Source organism: Periplaneta americana, chromosome 8 (genome assembly GCF_040183065.1).
Source record: "Periplaneta americana isolate PAMFEO1 chromosome 8, P.americana_PAMFEO1_priV1, whole genome shotgun sequence".
NCBI lineage: Eukaryota > Metazoa > Arthropoda > Insecta > Blattodea > Blattidae > Periplaneta > Periplaneta americana.
In genome coordinates, this window is record NC_091124.1 from 74134778 (window position 1) to 74157922 (window position 23145).

Consider the following 23145-nt stretch of genomic DNA (forward strand, 5'->3'; position numbering starts at 1 on the left):
TAAATCATCTATGTTTTACCCACAGTGGAACTGGAAGCTTCAGTCACAAGCTTCATGCACCTCTCAACTGGCCGAGTGTGATAAGGAAATAAAGGAAACTCCAATGCCGAAATTTCTGGATCTCTCATCAATACTTCCACACCATTTTCTTGACATAGTTTTCAAAATTATTGATGCTGTAATTCAATTTTCGGCTAAACTAGCACTAGGTAGTTCCTTCCCTTTGTACTCCCTTTAAACACATTGCATCTGTGACAGGTTAGATTTGGTTAGTTTAGGCGTTTGTTATGCCTTGCATTCGATCACACTCAGGCAAGTTTCACATTTAATAAGTTTCCGCACTCTTTGGATCACAAATCCAGCAATGTATGCCACAACATCGTACACATATGATTATAGTACTTCAAATTGTGGATAAGAGCAATAATCGTGATCAAATATTGGTATCACTTCTGTATCTGTAATTCTGTCTTGAGAAGGATTCAGAATAGCATTTCACACTAAGTCTGAATTTGGTTGTGAACTGCTGGAGAAATTCAATATGTTCACACTAGCCAAATCAATGCAATTGCTAACATGAATTCCAGTATTATGTAACATAGTAAGTGCATCTCTCACTAAATTTGCTTTCTCCTCTCCTGAAAAACTATCCATTAAAAAGTATCGAACTGGAACTTTCCAACAATCATTAACAGCATTCACTAACAGCACAAGTGCTCCCTCGCCTCTGGTAATGAATTGTCATCAACCTCAGTTCCCATATCAACATAGCCACATGTTTCCTTACCATCCCATTCAATCTTACTCCTAATGGCCATTTCATCCATGAGAAGGCTGCACACAACTGATTTACCTGATGTTTCTGCTTCTTCAGCTTTTAGTTTAAGCGCTATTAATGCTTCCTGTGTAAAGCCGGATGAACCATCAATATGCTGGTATCATCTTCTTAGGGTACGAGGATGTGGAAGACATGTATTAAATGTTTTCCTGACATACTCCTATCATCATCATCATCATCATCATCATCATCATCATCAATGGCACGACAGCCCTTCATGGGCCCTGGCCTTCTTCAGAAGTTTTCGCCATTCCTCCCTATCCAATGCCAAACTTCTCCAATTTCTAACACCCAAAGTCTTGATGCCATCCATCCACGATCTAAATCGTAAATCCTTTAGTCATTTACTATGTCGTCTTGAATAAGTCTGTCCGGCAATTACTTCTTCAGATTCCGTAACAAGATGTTTTTTACGGTGTGGGGCCGTCAACCCCATGCCCAACCCCCAACCTGGAGGACCAGGTTCTTCATTTATAACCCCAGGGACTGGGTGGCCAGCTATACCCCCAGGCACTGGGTTCCCATTTAGTCGCCTTTTACGACATGCAAGAGATACAGTGGGATAATTCTTTAATCCCGGACATACTCCTATGCTTTAGCTGAATAGAAATGCAGTGTAAAGGCAAAACTTTGCAGTTGCTGAGAATATGTCTCTTTTTTTTTTTTTTTCCTTTTACCATTCTTTTAAATAGCTCCTGTGCAGGACCAGAAAATGCAGCCTAAGGAGAAAAATAAAATAATAGTTAAATTCTTGCTTCCTTATTCAACAACATAGCTATAACAGATAAATACAGCATTGGGAAAACAGGAGGATCCATGATGGATGGATAGCTATACTATATCTGATCCTCTAAACTTAACATCCATGGAAACATTCTATTTAATAGACAACCATGAAATCTCTCAGATCCTGCTGTTTTGCCTAGTTATTTACATCGTTTATGAAAAGTCAATTTTATTTTTTTTAATTTTGCTTAATAATATTATAACATTGGCATCTATAAAAGCATCAATGTTCCCATTTTAAGGGCAATTAACATATGAAAGTGCACATGCAAATATGTTGGTAATTTCTTATATTAGATCCCTCATGGGTTGGGTTAGGTTAGATTCTATTGTAATAAATTAATTGCTTTACTGTGAATTATTTGTTTTTCCATTATGCTTTTCTCCATTCTTCACACTCTATATATACCCTCTTTCGAACAAAATTGTTATAACAATGTCACCTGACCTAACCAGCAAGTGACATGTTCCTTTAAAGACCAGTTTATAGTAGGGACGTGACATAAAAATACTAAAACAAGATTTTTAAAATACATTGTATTTTAACTACTTCTGTAACCAACCTTTAGCACTGTTGCAGCATTTTCATTTATCATCAGTTCCTTTTGTATGTGGGCAATTAAAGAGTTTAAGGAATTAATTTTCTTCTTACATCTCACATTTTTCTTCATTAAGTTCCTAATTCTTTTTCTTTGATCCTTGATCGTATTCCGAGCCATGAATAGGCACTTTTTAGCCTTTTTAGGAGACTTCATGTCACACTCTTCAAAGTCGCCCATGAAATGTTTTCTCTTAAACCTTTTCTTTGCAGTTCTAACCGAGGTTGGCTGTTTTGGTAGGTCTACAGTTGTCGATTCTTCAGAGCTGAAGGATTGTGAAGAATTAATCCTTTCCTTTGAGTTCCCAACTGAGGTTGGCTGTTGTAATCAAAGCAAGCATTCATGGCATTGTAAAATATTAACTCAATATTTCCGTGGCTTATTAATTTCATGCTTACCTATTACCATGTATTCTCTGCCATGCTTTATTTTTGTTGTTGTTGGTATTTGTGTCCGTCTGTTTACACTCCAATACTTCTACTTCTTGCTTAACTAAATCTTTTAGCAATGCCTGAAAATGTATGAAAGAATACATTATTATATGAAGAAGATTTTAAATTTAATAATATACACAATGATGTATTATTCCAATTTTGAGATCTTGTTTTCTTAATTTTTTCCATTTCTTTCTGTGCTTTGAGGTTAAACCCACTGCGATCTACGTAAACAGTAAATACTGATGTAATATTGATTGTCACATTTCAGGAATCGAACGAGATTTAGTCAGAGGCGACGAGAAGGAGCTACAATGTAATAAAATGATGAAGTTATGACATATACTGTACTACATAACACTGATACAATAAAATGCCAGTTATACTGTATTTATTGGTAAGAAAAGTATGCGTGGCTTATGCAAGTCTTGTTCTATGTACAACTACACCATTGTTTAACACATAAATAAGCAACTTTTATTAGTAAGACTAATTCTGCTAAGCAGGTAAAGCTACCTTAATTTGTATTTTGATGGTCTCATGTTTTCCAAGTGTCCGATAATTGTGGGTGAAACTGTGAATTGATATGGGCATTGAATATTTTTCGAAATGCAAATGGAGAAACAGCATCATCTTTACAGTTTTCTTTGTACTGCAGATATATAATTCTCATGTTGAGATGTAAGGAAAGATACCTCCGATTTGGGTATTTATTCCTTGAGTAGTCCGTAGTGTGCAGTGTAGGTGGGAAATGAGTTGGTAAACTGCTTCACTTTGGCTACTGTGTCTTTTGAAGTTGGATGATAACCTACACAATCCTCACTTATCCTTTGGTGCAGTATCAGCTGTTACATTGTCAGAGAAATATTTGTCTTTCAAAATTTCGTTTCTTTCTTGTATTAGCCTATTTCTAATTCTTCTCTCTTTCAAGGTCTGTTTTTGTTTTTCAGTATTTCCATATCAGTTTTCAACTCCTTTGCATAATATTCTTTTCTGTCATAATTTCTTGTACAGTGTCGCATTTCAGTTTTCATTTTGGTTTTGTCTTGGATTTTGTGTTGTTACGTTCTTCTGATGGACCAGGTCCTGATTCGAGAATAATGATCTTTCTAAACTGTGATTTCTTCTACTTCAGGTAGATGAGAAATCGCCTCTGAAGACAATCTTATTTTCTGGGAAGTGTTCTTCTTGGCTCGTAAAATGTCGCATATTTTATTTGGGCAATTCCATGTGACTCTTTGAAGAGCTGTTCTTTTGTGAATAACATACTATACAACATTAACTTATAGTTACAGAAGACTCATTTATTTATTTTTACCTACCTTATGAGTAGGTCATCAGGTGAAAACTGTTACAGTGTAGTAATTATTTTTTCAGAATTTTAAATTAATTATTGAAGTGTTGTGACTCTCATTACATAGAAATGGACACTCCATATGCAACACTTGAAGTTTTTTCATAAATCTGCAATCCTAATGTCTATATGAAGCTGATATTTTGTTGTAATCAAGTGAAGACATTAATTAACAAACACACATGAAGATCAAACATAATTATCTATAAGAAATTATATAATTTATCACATATTCACTGTGACTCACATTACAGATAAATGTGACTCACGTTACAAATTTGTCCAATTTATTAAAAACTGTAATGTCCTCGAAAATTTACAACTGTAGGCCCTCCTATCTTCCTTATCAGCTGCTCTTCAGTGTAGTATATCTCATCTGGACGAGTAGGCCACTTCCAGTTACTTCCAGCTGGCTCCATGGTACTGATAAGGTACTCATCATTTGCAGTTCCCTGTACCTCACCTGGATAGTGCTTACCCTCATATTCTACAAAATACCACTCACCAATTTTCACGTCAGCCTTCTTCCCTCTCTTTTCTGACAAAAATGAGGTGGAAAATGAAGTAGCATTTGCTGTGATGCAGTGTACCTTTGATATACCAGCAATGGTTATAGCATTTTTTATTACATCTTTTAGATGAAGACTTGCATTTCTGCTTTGAATGCCTGCAGATGATACAGACACAACTTTCACAGGACCATCCATGTAAGCCTTAGCAAAGTCAGAGGCACAACCGACAAAACACTTTTGTTGTTTAACAGCTCTCCAAACTTTTCTCTTTACAGCGCCACCAATACCATCAACTGGACCTTTTCCATATGACGTTGCAAAGAAATTCCAATACGCAATTTATGTTTTCTGCACAATTCGGGAAGAATTGCTGCTATGTAGCGATTCAGGCACAGTTTCTTTTGAGTGAGACAGATTGTCACTACATAACACAAAAGAATGCATTTGTTCAGAATGCCACATTACAGAAGTAAATAAACTTACTTGTGCCTGTAGCCAGTGGGCGCTCTGAACTTCATCTTGAGAGACACAAGTATAATTTTCTGCAAAGTCAATCTGAATTAATGCCTTTGATTTAAAAGTTTCCTTCTCTGCCTCTGCCTTCATTTGTTTGTAACTTTCTGCTTGTTTCATCTTTATGTAAGAGTGTTCAAGAAATTGAGGAAGAATGATGCACACAAATTCAACAAGCTCAGTAGTTGTACCTTCCTCCACAACTTTGTGGATGTGATCTTCACTGTTGTTTTTCCATGTATACCACGTCACTTCCTTTTCTTCTATATCTCCAATAAATTTCGTGAAGCCTTTGCCATCACTGCAGGTTGAACATTTGTTTAGCCAGCAGTCTTCAGAATTATTGTATTCACATATAATTTTCTTCACTATGTCATTCGTATGCAATGGAATATTTCTGATGACATTCCTAAGACCTTCCATTGCAAGACGAAAGTTCTCGTGGTACTTGCATAGGCAAACATTATGTGGTAGTTTGCTGCTAAGTAAAACATTCTTTGGCCGAAGCTCTGCAAATTTACTATGCCCTGTTGCCATGTGTGGAAACTGTTCTTTGAACATCTGATGTAATTCTGAGATGGTATACATCAAATGGCGCACTTGCAGAGTTGATTTTTCATTATTTGAGCCAGTAACTTTTATTGAATCTCTTCTTCCTGGGGCCATTTTGCTGATGTCATCCTGACAATAAAAGTTTCTTACCTCTGTGGCAGTTTCTTCAGTTATTGCATTTCCATGCATAACACGACAAGGCAACTCATCTTTTGAAGAACTTGCATTGCAATGGTCATGAAATAGTTTTCTCACAACAACTTTGCGGAGGCGCGGGGTTGATGGTAGTGATTGTCTTACTCGAGACATTGCTTTGCCTAAAGCTTGTGCACTTCTATAAACAGGCTCAGTATCAACAGACTGAACTGTATCTGCTGTTTTGACTGTTTTTTTCATAGCCCTACACTTAGCCACTCTTTTTTAAGTTTTTTCAGCCAGTTTTATTCGATGTTTCTTTACTTCCTCCTTATGTTTTAATTTGTATTCTTCATATTTTCCTTCTTTTCTTAGCTTCTCCCTTCTTCTCCTTTGACATTCTGCAGCTGACATAACCATGGTGCGTATGTTATTGCTGTCCTAAATGTGAGGTTAGGAGTATTAGTTTACATATTACTTAGGCCCTAATGTCATTAGTCTTAATTATGCGATGGTCAATGTGAGTGTGGGGCTACATGGGCGCCAGTCACGATGGTTGCTCTCTCCTTCCTCTGCCGCGTCACCGACAAAGTCCAGATCAGGTAACTCAGCTGGGACGCCAATTCACGCTGCTGTCCCACGGTGGAGATGATCTCTTTTCAGGGATGCTGTGGTTTCGTGGGTGAAGGATTTTTATTGAGATTTTTGTCGATCACACAAACACACTGAGAAAACTATGAAGTAAAGTTCCACTAATTTGGTTTATTATGATCACGTCCCTACTTGAGTATGAACAACGGAATACTGGCTGGTATCTTCTCCATAATATCGGCAACGTTTTTCTTTTATCGAACGCCTGTTTAAATTACCAATACTTTTTTCCCGAGTAAGTCACAAACTCGAAAACAGACCATTCGAGTCGTCGCCACTTTACCACCACGATCGGCTCAATGGCCGGGAATTGTATTGGGGGAGGGGGGCCGTCTTGGTTCGCCACACATTTAAATACCTGCCGTGATGACGCGCTCTCACGACGCTACTTTTCTGTTGGCTAGCTTAAAACATCGCGCGCGTTCCTCGACAATAAAGACTCCACGCTCTAGAACATACAATGCGCTAGGGTGCAACAACCTTGTGCGCGTCTTCGGGTTGAGTGCGCACACACTTAGGCTTAAGGTAATCGCCGCCTGCAAGTCTATGAGGACAAAGCACCTATTATGCGCCTCGCCGCCCACAACTGCTTGGGTTCGAACACCTTAGGAAGCGAAGAAATATCTGAGATGAAGCTATACCATATTTGATATTAAAGAAATATCTCTTCCTATTACTAGACCATCCGACTACCGCTTCAATTATTAATTTCAAATGTTAAAATATTGCTGTTTCATGAGTCTAAAATGTGAAATCCTTTAGCAGAAAGTATTTGCTAAAGTTCAGAGTGTGATTTAGTTTATCACACATAATATTATAAGTTCAACGCCATGTTGGCCAGTACATGTGACTCACGTTACAACTTTTATTTTCAGATCTCATCTTGTTGAAGCGAAGGAATATGCATATTTTGGTCATTAATGTGTTCAGATAATCACAAAGAAACCGGAAAACAAGTTTTTACATAGTGATACTTTTGCTTTTGAGATAATATAAAACTTTTTCACGTTTTCGTGACTCACGTTACAACAAAGAAGTGTCTGTTATAAAATTAATTTTTGTACAGTTTTATACGTCAATATTTCATACTAATACACTAAACTACTTACCGAAATATCCTTTTTCCAATGACGTAAAAATACAAACAAAATTTATTTTTTCAGTTTTATGTCCAATTTTCATGGATTGAGCCATTTGCAAAATCGATATCTTTATATCCTATGTAGTATCTACTACAAAGTCAGTGTTCCACGTTACCTCCGTCAATCTCAAAACACGTTTCCCAATGATGCACCGTTGCCTGGAAAACATTCACCAACATATCCTCTGTAATCATTGCACTGGCCTGGCGTATTCGTTCTTTCAGCACTTGCAGATTAGGAACCTTGGTTCGGTACACCTGTTGCTTGATGAACCCCCAAGCGAAAAAGTCGAGAGGTGTGAGGTCTGGTGAACGCGGTGCCCACATACGAGGAGATGCTCTTCCAATCCACCTGTTGGGAAACATGTCATTGAGATACGCACGTACTGTCAGAGCAAAGTGTGGTGGTGCTCCATCTTGCTGCAACACCACTGTATCAATGATACCATCTTGCAGTAACTGTGGGTGTAAGAAAAGTTGCAACATATCAAGATAAATGTCTCCTGTGATTGTTTGCTCGGCGAACATGTATGGACCGTAAACTTTTCGTTTAGTCAAGCCAAGCCAAACATTCACTTTCGGTGAATGCCTTTCCCATTCCATGGTATCATGGGGCATCTCGTCCGTCCATATGCGACAATTGTGTCGATGAACACGTCCACAAACGTGAAACGTGGCTTCATTGGTGAATAAGATGTGACCCATTAAGTTTTCCCGGTCTGCAGCTTCACAGAGGTCATAACACATTGCTCATCGTGCTGCATAATCTTTGGCTTCCAGTTTCTGCACCACTTGGATATGATATGCTCGTTTTTTCAGAGTAAAACGAAGCACCTTCCAGACTGATGATCGTGGTATCCCCAGCTCTCGACTCAAACGGCAAGTGGACGCCTGTGGACTATGCTCAATCGCGTTCTGGATAGCCTCCATGCTTTCGACGGATATTGATGGTCGTCCTGTACGTGGCTCATCCCTGACAGATCCGGTTCACATGAACTTATTCACGAGAATCTGGATGTTACCTCGTGTTGGAGCCGGTTTCCTGAACTTTCTTTCGAAACGGTTTCGAACTTCTTCGTAAGACTTGCCTCTTAAACGAGCAGCAACAATCTCTATCCGCTCTTCAATGGTGTACATGGTGTGTATCTTTCCAATGCCTATAACAGAAATCTGATATGTAAGCAATTTCTTTAAAATGTACTGGGACTTTATAGACACACTGTATATGGGATTTCATTCGTCAGCAATCAATTTCCACATTTCCTTAAAATTGTTTACTTTCAGGCTTCCTACTTCTTTTTTATATTTTCTGTAACAATCAAGCATTAATTTCGTGGTATTGTTTGTCCACTTAATGAACTGTGATGTAAACATTTCACATGGAAATTTCAAAAATATAACAGGTTGTGCTTTCACATAGGGAACTAATTAGCATTGTATTCTAGATGTCATAAAGAGGTTGTTTGTCCTGCAGGCAATAGGAATGTCTTCAGACATATGCATTTATTGATATGCAGAATCTTATTGTATGGAATGAAGATTAGTATCAATAGCTGCCAACTGCCCATGTGTGTATAGGCTATTAAATCAAATGGTTTCATATTTGTTCCAGTGGCGGCCGGTGAAGTTTGGGCCTCGTGTTGCACTTTCTGTGATGAGGAGGGAAGGATTAGCTACCTTTAACAGTAGGGGAGACCAGGGATACTTGATCCCCTTTTTCAATAATTAGCCCTTGATTGATTAATCATTCATTTTTTAAATAATTGTCGACTTTTATTACTAAATGAAACATTTTTATAACAAATAAAATGGAATTTAGACTTCTAAAAAAAGTATATATAAATGAAGAAACAAAGGGATCAGGTGTCCCTCATACTAGGGAGAGTTGATCCCTCAACTAGGGAGACTTGTTCCCACTCTTGATTTTACATTAGAACATTTTTAAGACAAAAATTAAATACAAAGTTAGCCTACATCAAGCATCTACAAAAAGAAAGAAGACAAATCAAATTTAAAGGTTTTTAGTCCTGCAGTTCTCAATGTTCCCAGTAAAACAGATGGCTGTGGCAACTTGGTAACACAATCTTCTACATTTACAACACTTTTGTCTATTTGCTCTGGGAAGTAAAATTGATAAGAACCTTCCTTTTTCTTTAAAAAATTTACTTCTACCTCAGAATCGGGCCATATTATTTTTTCAATTTTTCCCACAAAATGTTTTATTGTCTTTTTTGTGGAGAATCTGGCAATCACAAAGTCATTCACTTTAAGCTTTCCACTAGGTTCACTGTCTTCTGGGCTGCTTGATGATTCATAGAAGTTATTGTCATCACTGCTGTCATGAAGACTTATCTTCTCAAGTTCTTCTGAAGAACTGTCAGTAACATCTAGTGCAATATTTTTTACACAGGTGGCATTTCTATATTTTTAATAGGCCTATGTTTTTTGTTCGTGCTATGATGTTCTCCTCAATTTTATTTTTCTCAGGAGTGTCCGTAAGTATGCAACTGCTACCATGTTTCCTTCCTCTGGCAGACTGTGCTATTCTTGGTGGAGCCTTGGGAAATGGTCGAATTTCTTCTGGCGTAAAGTATTCCTTTGCTTTAGGCAATTTAGTTGAAGTTGTTAGCCCAGATATTTCAGAAGATGAGGCTACTGAATTTTCCACAGGAAGAAGTGGTTCTTTAACAGGGTTTGATCTATCTGTGACATAAGATGTCAAAAGCTCATCATCAGTAAAAATATTAGAATTTAATGGCCAAATACCACTTGAGATAAAACCACTCGTTATATTCTTTGGAGTTACGGCTTGAGGAAATGCAATGCCTAAGAGCCCTGCAACTTCATAGATTGTTATGGTTTTACCAGGATTAATTAACATCCAATCGGCAGCAGCAGTATTATAATACTTTTTCAGGGGACCAAAGAGCGACCTATCTAATGGCTGCAGCTTGTGTAATGTATGGGGGGGGGGGTTATGGTTAGAAGGACTAAACCATTCTTTTTAGCATAGTTCACTGCATCAACACTAATGTGGCTGTCATGATTGTCCATAATCAGGAGCTGCTTGTCTTCTACGGAACATTTTGTATGCTTCACAAAATGTTTTAAAAAAAGAAGAAAACTTGCTGCTGTCATCCAGCCACTTGGGTGAGTACACCCACTTGTTTCAGGTGGAGCTCCATGGAGCATTCTGTCTTGCCAATTCACTCTTGGAAAGATAAGGAAAGGGGGTATGTGATTTCCACTGGCATTTACTGCAACACAAATAGTTACCAGAGATCCTCTTTCACCAGATGTCACTTTACCAACCTGTTTCACACCCTTTTCTGCAATTATCTTCCTAGGTTTATGAACAATAGTGAGGCCACTTTCATCTGCATTTCAAATGGAACTTGGAGGAAACTGTTCTCGTGCCAGTACCTCCCTCAACTTATCAAAAAAACACTCCAACAGTATGCTTGTTGAAGCTAGTACTCCTGCTTAGGCTAGTTGCTTCTGGTTTTCTCAGTGACAATACAGGATTTCTTTCCATAAATCTCTTAGCCAATCAGAACCTGCAACCTCATTTCTATCCCAATTTTTAGGATAGTTCTTTCTATTCATTTTTGCATATTGATAAGCAAGTGTTTTTGTATTATTGTTGGTCAAACCATAATAAAGACGTGAGGGCATCAATAAATATTCTGTCAGTTCTTCTTCTTCTTCTTCTTCCTTTGTAAAAACTTGTGATTTTTTGTAGTCTGGTGTATAACTTATATTTGTATTATCTTCATCTAACTTCCTGCACAATCTCTTAAGTGTCATTAATGGGACCTTAAAAGCTTTATAGGTCCCCCCAGCTTTCACAGCAGTAACAGCATTCTTCCTTACATCACTGTCTATTGGTCCTCTAGGTTTAGCACCCTCTTTTCTTTTGTATTTGTGTGGCATTTCTGAAACAACACCAAATACTTATTTTAATATATACTAGGCTTATCTAGGTATATATCATTATGCTGGGGACACTTGATCCCAGAAACATGTCTCCCAGATAGTTGTGGGATCAAGTCTCCCACTCAGACATGATTAATAAAACCTTTCATTTTGGCCAACATAGAACATATTCTAAAAATTGCAATGAATGTTATAAGAAAGCCAATAGACTAGTGATTTCAATAATTGCAATGAGAAAACTTAATAAATATACATTTAAAATTAATATGCAAATGTTGCTTACCAAATAAACTTCTCAAAATGTCTGGAAATCATAAAACATGTGCTAATCTTCAGTACATGGCACCTGTTCAAAATGGCAGAAACAAAATACAAGCCAGCAGTATAGCCAACCTGTTTTCCTAAAAAGTAACCAGAATAACATATTTTTGGAGGGAGATTCAAACAAGGGAACAAGTATCCCATGGGATCAAATCTCCCTAGTCTCCCCTACATGGTCATAAACAGTTTAATTCAATGTTACGTATGAATTATTAGAAAAAGCAAAAAAAAAAAAAAATATATATATATATATATATATATGTTTTCAATAATTGTTATTGATGTAAATCCTGTACTCATCTCATTTAAATAGAAAATCCATCCTGTTCTCTTTCATTGCAGCAAATTTGTCTATTACACGTTGGTTAAAATCTAGTATCTCCATGATGAGGTCCTTCTCAATGAAAAGCATCACCAATGCCTTCAGCCTCTCTTGACACGTACAGTTCCTCAAAAAGGTTTTAATTCTGTTCAGTGTAGAAAAACTCCTTTCTACTTTCATTGACGTCATAAGCACAGTCAACACCAACTTAAGTAGTTTTGTTGAAATGCTAAATGTTTTTCCTAAATTATTGTCTACAATGAAATCTAGCAAACTCACAGCTCCTGATGACTGAAATTCCTCTGCTGAAGAGATGGAAGACAGCTCATGTGAGAGTTTTGCCTTATCAAAGAAATTGTATATTGAACACACTTTCTTCTGGGAATTTTATTGTACACTGTTTAAACATATCTGATGAAAATAGGTTTGATGCCACAAGATGTCCTGTGAAGTTAAAGCAGTCTTTAACTTTACTTATTATAACATCACTTTCTTTGCTTCTCTTTTCCACTCTGTATTATCAGTCTTTCTCGTTTTTGATGGTGTACAAGGAGATTGTGCTGGCATTTTCAAATCAATGTCAATTTGCTCTTGAATGACTTGAATGTTCTGTTCAAAGTTGAAAATAGCCCTCTGAACAGTAATTGAATGGATTTCTCTTTTTTGGAGTTGGCCAAACAAGATTTCTACCAGTGGCATTATTTTACTGAAGAAAGACAACCAAAAATTTAATCTATAGCTGATAAGAATCTAATTATGTCCAGTAGCCTGGTGGAATGTTTGTGAGTTCTTTATTTCATCCATTTTCAAAATTTCATGCATGCACTGAATGATATCTTTCTTATAGTCAATACAGTGTTAACACTTCTAGACAGAAAGTTCCAACGCGTGTTGCTGGCTCGGGGTAACCTTTTCTTAACTACTGAATTAAGAACAGAAAAAAAATGTGCAAATACCTTGTAAATTGGCAAAAAAAATCTAACATTTCTATTTATCGAAGCAGCCTATCTCATTACAAGGTTAACTTGAGCATAACAATGCACATATTCAGCATTAGAAAATGTTCGTTTTATTATTGCTTGCACACCTTCAGAAGACCTAGACATGACAGAAGCTCTGTCATAGGTTTGTGCAATTAACTTCCAAGCATTCTCTTGCATGTCTAAATTGTGCTTTTTCAATTCTGCATAAATACAAAAGGCCAATGTTTTGGCGTCATGGTGCTGAGGTGAAACAAAGCCTAGCAATATACATATAAGGTCATTCAAAAGTAAGTTTTGAAATGGTATAATAAGTGTGTCAAATTTTTAGATTCCACAAAAGTAAAAACACCAATTTATTCGTAAAGAAATTGGATTTTATTAAAACACAAAAACATTAAATATGACCACCATGGTGTTGTTCAATAAGAAATAGTCTTTCTTCTGTGCTATGCTATAAACGGCATTAGTAAGCAAATTCCTAGGGATGTTTCCAAGAAACAGTGCGTTCTGTCATAAAACACAGAAATATTTTGCATTCAGTGCATCTCACAAATATCAAAGACAACTAAGAGCTCTACATTTCCATCTATTTTTTTTGCTCTTTATTCATCATGTGGTAGATGTAAGATCTGGTCCAATCTGGCAGCCATGGATGGTTAAAGGTTTTAGTGTTCTTGGACACTTCCTTTGGAAAATCCATTATGATCTTCTTCATCACCCTTTTCCTCCTCATATTCGTCTTCATCTAATTCATCGTGAATGGTAAAGCTCTTTCCATCAAAATATGTCAATTTTTCTGCCTCATTCCATAGCAACCTGCCTGTATTCAAACCAGGCTGCTGCAGTAGCAAAATCAAAGAAATGATGAATTACACGAATTGTTCATTTTTTGTCCTCTCTCTCATAGTGTACTTTCCCAACACTCTATCGAAGAGATCAACTCTCCATGTATGAAATGTATGAATGCTATATCTTCAGAGCGAGGAATTTGGATGTAGGCCTTATCCTTTTTCCTTTTTTGACCACCGCTTACAGCAGTGCTTTCCAAACTTTTTATATGCGACATTCTAGCAAACTTTAAAAATTTAGTGCGTCACCTTATCCCTCAAATGAAAGTATCCCACACATTAATAGGCTACTTGTACACCCTTCATAAAATGAATAAAATAAACGCACATATTTCCAGTATTGTTAACATATATGAGGCGAAAGAAACATCTACATAGAGTTCTAAGATAGCAAAACAATCACACTTATTTTCACCTTTGGTTTTAGTTTTTCAGTGGCTCACATGTGCTTGGTGAATCTTACAAATGTATTTTATGTGTGGACGAATATGGGATAAATTCACACGCATTTCTTCATCCAGCATTCTTAAACTGCCACATTTCATGGTTTGATATTGGTCATCACATAAACTCCTGCTTCGCAATAATATGTGGTTGAAAACTGCAACAAAACCACAATAGCCTGTTTAGCAAGATGTGGAAAATCTTCAAGTGAAATCCAGAATCTGTTCAAATCTCTTTGTTGTTTTAACTTCAAGTTCCTATCATTTTTAATCTCTGCCAATTCTTCTTCTTCTGCTAAGGAAAATCCATTAACTTCAGATGACAAAAATGGATTTCTTATTCAGTCATACACTTTTGTGTTCAGATCTGGGAAGTAACTTTCGAGTTTATCTGTGAGTAAAAAAATCTTCATGGCTTTATTTTTGCAGAATATCAGGAAGAATATTGCTGTGCTCAAAAAGTTCATGAAATACAAAAGAAGAAGAATATATTCAAAATCATTCATATTGCTAAAAATATCCCTCTAAAAGATCACTGAAGTTTCATCAGATTCTGAGCCTTCCATTATTTCTTCAAATACAGATTTTAGATTATCTCAGTTTCCAACAATTGCTCGGAGAAGTCAGGAATTGAAGGGCCAACATGTATCTACCATGGTTGGTATATGTCTTTCTACAGTCATATCCAATATGTAAGTTTTCTTAGCTGAGTGATGGAAGAATGATTGTATTCTGCTTGTGTTAGAAAAAAATATCTGACATTTTTGTATTTTTTGCAATTCTGTTTCAGAACAAGGTTCAGGTAGTGAGCTAAGCAGTGCACGAAAATAACTTGAGAGACCATGTTTCTTAACTTTTTTCTGCAGATCATGTAAATGGCCAGCCATTACACTAGCTCCATCATAGCACTGACCGACATATTTTGATTTGTAGTTATACTGCCCTAAAACTGAATGAACCAGCCGAAATGTTTCTGATGACAGATTTGAACTGACATTGTAAAATCCTAAGAATCCCTCTACTAATTGGGCGTCTTTTATATATAAGGAACCAATTCTCACTATGTTAAAACTGAGAAAAGGACTTCCAAAGTTTTCCCTGTAGGAATAATATTGTAATGTTTTGTGCCTTAAGGTACTTTATATTATGTTAATATGGGCCTTAATAATCTTAGACAACCATCTAACTGATTTAAAGTTGAATTTTAATAATTAATATTTTAATTTGGTGCTGGTTCCATTCAGAAAAATAGGATGTATTTTTATATCAAAAAACTAATCGGCAAGCAAATTCTGTTTAATTAGGAATTTTGTTACTACAACATTGAAAAACTAGGAAAATGAGGTGAGTATTAATATAATTAACATAGGATTGCGTACTCAGTTTTTGAAACAGTACAGTAAAATGTTATTACATTCGCTAGCAAACAAACACCATTTTAGCTTGATATTCATATCGATGAACATAAAATTGTCTAGCTTATACAGTTCTTTAAGTTAATCTTCTTCTGAATGAAATCCATTTCATTACCATACCCATCAATATCATCTTCAATGTCTGGCTGTGAAAAAAGTGTGTTTTAGAATTTCTTCATGCCACAAAGGAATCAGTTTAGCGAAAGAAATTTGTTGGAAATTCTTCCCCTTTGATTTTTTTTTGTATACTCCCATATACTCTTTGCATGAGTGGATCGTTTTCATTTGCAAGATCATGTGTTTGCTTCTTTCTAATTTTATTTCACGCACTTCCAGCCAGTTTATTTTGTTGCCACTTACATCAATCTTGCTGTTTGTTATTGATTGCTGCACAATTTGTGTCTCTTTGAATTTTCCTTTTTTTCATTTTTGAAACAACGAATTTGTTCCTTTTGTGACAATCTTTAATTACATTTACAATCGTGCAATTCATATTCAGCATTAGAATTTAGCAACATTAGAGGAAGTGGTGGTCATATGGAACCCATGTTTGTTTTTAAGCAATAAACCATACACTGTCAACTGGGTCCACATTAATATAGCGTATTTCGCATCTGTACTCTATTGACTTTTAACCTGTTATTTCATTTCTTGGTACATAAATTAGAAAAATATTTATTTTTTTATTGAAAGAATACAAACTTCTAATCTTGCTTAAGGTGAGGGTAATATGGACCCCTAGAATATTCTCTAGGAACCTACATATTAAACATTCACAAATGTTGAATAACAGAGTTAATTTGTAAACAGAAATTATAATTATGATTTTTCACCCATAGACTCAAAAATAAAATTGCAGTTACAAAACTGATTACTGATAAAGACACTTAATAGACTAATGTTCATGAATGTTCTCCCTTTTAACGACAATAATCACACACATAATTATTATCTTCCGCTCCAGCGCAATCACTATGGACCCACATCTCACACATCATACATTGGACCCACAATTCCCCTTTTGTGTCATCGGAAAATTTCCTGTTGCAGAACAAGCAAGAAGCATCTATTTTGTCGGGCTGAGGCTCACCGATGAGAAGTTCCACCAAATCATCGGAATGGTCTGATGGAAGATTTAAAGATTCATCATTCCCTGAATCATTTTGAAATTGCAGAGTCCGTTTTGTATTTCCTCCACGGCTTTGACCTCCATGACCTCGACTTCGACACTCTTGGACTGCTTCTGTCTTTTTTGTTTTAGTTCTCTTAATTGATGCCTCCAAATGTGCTTTGTACGGCGATCCCATCACAAGGGTTGCGGGACATGCTTTTCACCCCCTTGTGGATTTTTTTTTCTTTGGCGCAGGCACAGAGTGAATATCCCTGGGTGAAACAGAGTGAATCTTCCCATATTGATCTCCTGTAAGTCTAGAAGGAGAGGAGTGTGGAACTCTACTGGATGAGGTATGGTGTGAACAGCCAGGGACAGCAGCATCAGGATGTACAGGTTGAGCTGTAAGTTGTACAGCTATGCTGGATACTTGGTCTGATGGATAGGTGTCTGTTGTTCCTCTTCATGTTCGGAAGCAAGGAAGTCATTGTCGGTGACGATCGTTCGATTCAAGGGCCAGATTCCTGTCACCCTAAAGCAGTTTACAGCATTTGTGCCAGTTGTGCACTCCAGATAGGCCTTCCCGAAAAGTTCAGCAATGTCATATGGCCCAAGAGGCTTTTCTTGATGAAGCATCCATTGCCGAATGTGTTCACTGTAGTGAGTCTTGAGAGGTCCCATGAAAGCCTGGTCCAATGGCTAGAGTTTGAGAGTCATGTGCGATGGCAGGAAAATAATATTAACGTGATGTTTTCTAGCCAAATCGATGATGTCTATGTTCCTCGTATGGGAATAATGTCCATCAAGGATCACTAGAACCGGAGATGTCTCTGTTGGCACAGTTTTTGCAACAAAATGTTCGAACCAAGCAGTAAATAGGTGGTTCTGAACCCATCCTGAGGGATGAGCCCTCCCTATGCATCCAGGGGGAGTTCCTCTCATCAGAGTGTCAGTCATATTCTTTCTAGGAAAAATAAGCATCGGCGGAACATATGAGCTGCCCGCACTCATTGAACATATCACAGTGACCAGAGATCCGCGCTCTGCAGCTGTTACAGCGCACACCTGACGCTTTCCTTTCAATCCATCCACTTGTGGAATTTTACTCTGGACAATACTCAGTCCTGTCTCGTCAACATTCCACTCTGTCAGGAGGGTAGTTGAACTGTTTGTACTGTGCCTCTAACAAATCGTAAAATTTCCCTACATTCTCACGGTTGAAACCCTTCGCTCGTGCATACGATGTCCCAGTTGGTTTCCTAATGGCAAGCTTTTCACTGTGGCGACGTAAGAATTGGTCAAACCTTCCTGCACATTCACCTCTGAAAGGATTTAGGATTCTGTTTCTGACTCCCAACTGGTATGCCATTTTACGAACATCCATTCGTGTGAACCTGTAAAATTTAGCTTCCATCAGGAGTAGATAACTAACAAGTTCATTCTCTAAATTGTCTGGAAGTATTGGGGCTAAGAACCAGTATTCAAAACTTGTTAGCAATCATTGCTGCAACAGCTGTGCTCCATAATATAGCAATTCTGACCAGGACTGAGATTCCACCAGATGACACGCCATTATATGAATATTTTAATAATAGAAGGAATAGAATTAGCTTTTTCACTACTGCTCTACTACATTCTCAGGGGAATGCACGGTATCCAGAGCTAGTCGCCTCAATGTTGTTTTCGGAACCTGAAAATCCTTCGCTGCTCTTTTCAGCCCCATTTTCTTCGCCCATACAGCTATAACAGCCTCTGTCATGGCAGCTTTCTCCCATGATTTTCGTTTTTTATTCGCATTCGTCCCAATCGATGCCCGCGGCATCTGCAAAAGGATATACTAAATTAATTTTGCATAGACGCCATCTTAAAAATAAGTAGTACACGACAATTTTTGAAGATGGTAGCAATGTCATTCGACAGTCCCAAGGAAGAACATTGTAACTGACAAAATGAACTTTTGCAGTAGAATTAAAAACAACTTCGGATGGCTGTGAAAAATCAGGATTTTTCATTAGGCCTTTATTCTTTGCATTACCATTATTGAAATTGATGTCTCTCTCCATTGTAGTGATAACACATTCTCTAAAATCATTCCTTATATGCGTATTGTTACTTACAATATTAGAAAGTTAACATAAATTCCCGGTAAGAACAAAGTATGTGACATACAGTAGTATTGCTTATGAAAGAAGGAGCGCTAATATCACAGTTTACACTTAACAGAATTGTAACTACATAACTACAAACAGGAATGTACATAAATATTTACAAAAAGTATAGTAATTTGTTTTACAATGCCACTGAATTTAATATTATTCATCACTGCTGTGATAAATGCCAGGAATATGGGGTGTATTTCGTCACATTGATAGCAGATCGATGAATACTTTACTTTGGGAGATGAGTAGTAGTGCAATGTAATCATATTTTAGATTTATATCCTTCCAAGTCCTGAGTTTGACTTTGCGTTGTATGTCATTGCTACTGTATGCTCTTGTTCATCAATATGATTGTATTTTATGAATATTTTCTTGCTTAATTCAGGAACAATTTGAATTTGCTTCACTTTCATCGAAACACTTTTTCATTTTCTTCTGTCAAATTTCAGTTGTCCTTTTCGTTGGCGATTGGAAGCTTCAAGCTTTTAAAATCGATTTGTGCTATTTAAGTTACCTCATAGGGTTACCACTAGCTTTAGCCATTTTCACTAGCATTATCCGTTGTTCAGAGTTTCTTCGTTCATTTAATGGATGGATTGAATCTCCTTTATTCCATGTGTGTTCTTTTTTCCGGGAATTTATCCTGAACAGACATATTATAATACTATTGTCAAATACAATGTTATCATCAGAAGTATCTTCCTCTGGTGCCATTTCCTTTTGTTGCAGGTCAATCTGTGATATAAAATGAAATGTTAGAATTCCTTCTTCTTCTTCTTCTTCTTCTTCTTCTTCTTCTTCTTCTTCTTCTTCTTCTGCATCTTTATAGAAACACCTCCTTCGCAGACATCCTGCCTAGGACTCATGTTAAGGAATGCGCGCTGGTTCGAGTCCTCATGGGGGAAGAAATTTTCTCATGAAATTTCGGCCAGTGTATGGAAGTGAGGCCAGTAGCCGGCTGGTCTCGTTGGTCATGATCCTTCATGGGCTGTCGTGCCTCGGATTATTATAGGTCTGCAAGTTGTTGCAAAATGCAGATACAATACTTTTAAATTACATACACTGATTCAGTTATTCATTCAGAGAAGACTATGGTAACTGTGTCACTTACGATAGTTTTAACGGGACATTATTGCGAATGGAGGCAGTCGACAAATTCTTAAGTGAGATACAATACTATTCTATGTATAAAATGTATGAATGTTGGTTACAATATTTCAATATTGAGTGATTACTGCCCAAATATCCAGCCGATCTTAATCATATTTATTCCACAGATGGTCTGTTATGAAACCTTCAGGTCTACGATTAAAACTCAAATTCTTCAAAATGTCAGTTACAATGTTCTTCCTAGGGACCGTCGTAGAAAGGAAAAACCAAACTTTCAGGTCTAGTTACAAAAATTTATAGCATGTCTGTAATATGGAACCCAGGGTCCATATTACCAGCATAGTGGGGTTCCATATTGCCAACATCCCAATGTAGAAATAAACGCAATCCCACCTCTATAAACATGACTATAAAAACTTGTAACTACCATGAAGTGATTCCTTACACCGTACTTCAATAACCGTTGTCTTAAAAAGGTGACTGCAAAACATATAAGGTACAAAATATACAAAAATTTACATACCTTTCAAAGTTTTACAGGGCAACGACAACAACACATCCTACTCACTCGAGTTCAGTCACTCAACTGGAGACGCCAGTGTTTTCAACGACCAATGTGCACATATACAATAATTTCTCGTTACCGCCAGAGTGCAGCTCACAGTTCTTGAGAAACTTAGGGGTTTCCACATTACCACCACTTCCTCTACTATAATATCACTGTGACTTTGAGCAATATCAGTAAGTTGTGTCGTAGATTTTTACAGAAACAAAATCTGATTCCTTTATTTCATTTCTTATACAGTATATTCATCTACTCAGAAGTGCAGTCTATGACTTCATTTTGAATTGTTTTACATTCACCACTAGAAACATTTTTTTATTTTTTAATAATGGTCTTGAGTTTCCTGAGAGCTTCATGAAATTAATATACAGTATTAACTCTGGAATACTAATCCTATTCCTTTATTACATAAACACATGTGTTGTTAATGATTTTTAATGGCAGTGTAATATTTCAATAAATGATAGGTTTATGTTGATAATTCACTTACCCTGCAAAATGTTGTTATACTATAGAATTCCTGAATTCTGCCACATGAAGCACAAGTATATTGTTAACAATTCTATTCCTTCTATTATTAAAATATTCATATAATGGCGTGTCATCTGGTGGAATCTCAGTCCTGGTTAGAATTGCTATATTATGGAGCACAGCTGTTGCAGTAATGATTGCTAACAAGTTTTGAATCCTGGTTCTTAGCCCCATGTTTAATACAGGAAAATGCCTTTTCCAAACTCCAAATGACCTTTCTATACAGTTTCTTGTCGTGGTGTGTTCTCTGTTGTAATTTTGTTGGGCTCTGGTTTCTGGATGTCTGAAAGGTGTCAATAAGTATTTTTAATGGGTAACCACTGTCTCCGAGTAGAATTTCTTGATGTATTCTTTCAGTTGCAAATAAGGCTCTGACTCGACAATTACTAAAAATGATACTATCATGAACTGAACCAGGCCAACGAACAACAATGTCCCTTATCACTGTCACAAATTACTTGAACATTGATAGAAAAGAACCCTTTTCTATTTCTGTATATTTCACCTCTATCACTACCAGGAGATTGCACTTCACTATGCGTACAGTCGATAGCTCCTAATACACTTGGAAAATGTGCTGTTTCGTGGAAATTTCTAATCGTAGTACCTCCTTCAACTGCATCATGGAATGTAATATATCGTGGTCTCAATGATGCTATAGCAGAAGAGACTCTATGAACTATTCTGCATACTGTTGCTTTTGATACTTGGCAGTGTCTCCCATAATTAATTGAAAGGATCCTGTCACATAAAATCGCAAAGCAATCAGAAATTGTTGCATAAGAGAGAGCGGAAAGTTTCTATTTGTTAAATGATCTAACCTATGTTCATTTTCATGGAGCACTTTTTCTACTACAGTTTTTGATAATCTTTATCTTTCCAGAAACTTTTCATTTGACATACTTTCAAAATCATTCTTTCTAATAATCATTCTCTCACCTTCAGCTTTTACAGCATTAAGATAATCCAGATATAGCAGATGTGCATTCAGACGATTGGCCGCCATTTTCAACTTAAACAAATGTTAAGCAGTTTAACTGCTCATAAATGGACTGTTAAGTTTTGAAGGAAATTTAACATATGTTAGGCCTAACAAAGCTTGATAAAACACTTCAAATGTTAAATTATCTGTTAAACCACTTTAACGTATATTAAACAGTTAACATTTGTTGGTGAAACCTCGTAAAATTTATGACCGTTTATTTCCATTAGGAAACATATTAAAATTGCCTCACAATAGTTTATGTTGACTCATAACAATTTATCTTGCCTCACAACAGTTCGTGCAGATATTTCCTTGATGTTCTTTGCAGTACACACAGCTACATTCTTTGCAGTATGTTGTCATTCTTCTTTTTTTTTAGAAGGACAGATGTAACAAACCGTTCTCTTATCAGTGGTATGCGGTTCTTGCCTTTGTGAGGGTGACTGTTTCAGGAGAACATTCTGTATCATTACCTGAAGGTGTCTTTGTAAACTGGGCGTCTCCAGTCTCTTCGCCATCCACAGCATGGTGAGTTCTTCAGACAGGCGTACGAGAAAGTCTTTTCTTGCAAATTTGTTTGTTCCTTGGTGCTGATTATTGTGACTATGAATAACCGAGGAATTCACAAATCCAATATTCACCATACCATAAAACACACATATTGGCCATCGCCTCGTTTTCCAGCTACAAGAATAGGTGCTGCACATCTGGTCGAGTATGTCCACTCCATATTTGGTAGCATTATAATCCTCTATTATATCTGGTTTCTTACTAGAGTTACTGATCGTGAGCAGTTGACAGTAACACAACCATTTTCTTTGCTTTTGCTTTGTATGAAACCAGAGTTTTTTTGTGGAAGAAGCAAAACATAGAAGTACCAACTTTTCTCTTTTTTGTCGAT

The 23145-nt window shown here is 36.7% G+C and overlaps 1 protein-coding gene across 2 annotated transcripts in view; it reads left to right on the plus strand.

Moving 5' to 3' along the window:
• Nucleotides 1-19850, plus strand: part of LOC138704816 (cyclin-dependent kinase 20) — a 58301-nt gene extending 38451 nt beyond the window's left edge. The window contains exon 6 of one of the 2 annotated variants that reach the window (XM_069833097.1): nucleotides 8335-19850. The gene's annotated coding sequence lies outside the window, so the exon portion shown is untranslated. Of the gene's footprint in view, nucleotides 1-2928; nucleotides 3889-8334 lie in introns of those variants that run through there. The other variant, XM_069833096.1, reaches the window with a different exon arrangement.
• Nucleotides 19851-23145: the final 3295 nt, after the last annotated feature.